The following is a 2,239-nucleotide window of genomic DNA, read 5'->3' as shown; positions in this document are numbered from 1 at the left end:
AAACTAAGTAAAGCTACAACACAAGCATAATGGTGATGTGACAACTATAAGACACAAGGTCATCAAAGAAAAAAACAACCAAATAAGGTATGGGGGGCTTTACAATGAGAAAAATCTAGCCATTAGTGGTATTCACACACATGTTGGTCTAGGAGGTTACCTCCAGTTTATTGTCTATATTGTTACCTCTCTTGGATTTCTTCGACAATCATTTGATGTTATTGTTGATGGTATTGAACAAAGAATCATACAAGCCCATGATAATTTACATCCTCGAAATGTCTATATAAACACATGTGAGATTATTGATGTTGGTGTTAATCCCAGCCCTAGTTTTACTTGAATAATCCACCAAATGAACAAGCATGATAGAAATATAATGTCAACAAAAACATGACTTTGCTGAAATTTTTAGATGCTAAAGGGGGCCCTATATGAAGCTTTAACTGGTTTGCAACACATGGAACATCAATGAGTCGTACAAATCAATTGATTAGTAAAACAATAAAGGATTGATATTCGAAAAAAAGTAGGGATTCTCCAACTTCTGAGAGATTAGAATCAATGAAAACTAATTACAATGCTAGTTCATTCAGCGAATATCCAAAAGAAAGAGTGCAATTAGTTACTAATGAATGAGTACATAAAGGAACAAAGTATGAAGTTGCAACCAACAAGAAAATATAATCAGGGCATTTTTTGGGCGACTGAGAAGGAATCAAAACAAACGCCATCTAGGTTTTGTGTAGAATGGGCCAAAATAGGCCTTTTGCAGGCAAAAATTTTAGGAGAGAAATGAATATATCAAAATCAATGTAAATAGATAATGATCTATTGCAAAATGGTCTGGTTATTTTTTTAAACTTTCATACTTTTTTTGTGCTAGTTTCTTCTCAGATCAAATCAGCACTAAATCAGAACAATGGAGATTATTTATATACAAGAATTCTTAGCTCCAAAAAATAAATTATAAACAACATGAGAATATCCATGAATCATTTCAAGTAAAAGAGTAGAGCTATATGGAAATGGAGTAACTCCAGAAAATACTGAAGAAAAGTATAGCTATAGCAAAATCTTAGCATGGAGTAAAAGACTATATACACAACTCTATGTGATCCAAATCATACCAACACTCAAGGCCACTAGCAACATATCCAAATACTAGCTATGAGAAGAAAATAGGGATTTATGGTTGTAAAAGACATAATTTATGTCACATAATGATTTAACCAAACTTCTACAGTGGTATTTTACCAAGGCTTGTATGGATAAAACAATTACCAAAAAAATGATTCTTTATTCTTGATATGTGCAAATTCAAGAAAATACCATAGAAAAAATGACAAAGAAGTTATGGCATAAACTAGGAAGGAAATGAACCAGCAAAACACTAACAATGAAGCAACAAACATACCCTTGTGGCAAGAGAAGGCACCCACGAAATTGTTAGTAGCAAGTCATAGTCGGAAAACAATGATAACCAAAGCATTCACGACATCAACAAAAACAATGGCCCATCAAGTACGTGAACCATGAAATAGAGAATGATAGCCATGAACATGGAAAAGTAGCCATAAAAAATTGTGAAATATGCCATGTTTCCCATCCAAGACAACAGCCACGGCATCAGCACGCATGGCTAAAGAAGAACAAATGGAGCTCACAGTAAATAACTAGGAGATATAACGGCATTCATGGCAAGCAACAAAGAAGAAATTTTAGAGAAAATATAAAATACCTTAGGGTTTATCAAACCCTTTTTCTCTTTCTACTTGCATGCATCGAGAATGAAATGAAATAATGACTTTCACCTTTCACCTTTTTGCCTTGTTAAATTTGAACTTGTTTGGATATATTTTGGGGCCCAGAACTTTGCATTTGTTAAGGAGATGTAATTTTATTTTTACTTTTAAGTAATAATATATGACTTGGTTTTATAAAGTCTATATTATTATTTAATAAACCTTATTGCATTATATAAATTATAATTATTATTAATTAAGTTGATATGTTATAAATCAACTAATTAAATAATAAATATTTAAATGCAAAGGTTGTAAAGAGGAAGATTAAAATTATAAAGGAAGGCAAAAGTAAGGGTTGATGACGTTATTTTTAGCTTAAAGTGTTTTTATGAGGGGAGTTGCCTTTTTTAAATGCCTAAATGTGAGGGTAAGGAGTCCAATGGCTATTTTTGGACTTGTAGACTATGGAGTCAATTATGGACCTATTTTTG

Source organism: Cupressus sempervirens, chromosome 8 (assembly GCF_028749045.1).
Source record: "Cupressus sempervirens isolate cs-2001-9-10 chromosome 8, ASM2874904v1, whole genome shotgun sequence".
In the NCBI taxonomy this organism is placed as follows: domain Eukaryota; kingdom Viridiplantae; phylum Streptophyta; class Pinopsida; order Cupressales; family Cupressaceae; genus Cupressus; species Cupressus sempervirens.
This window is presented reverse-complemented; position numbering follows the sequence as displayed.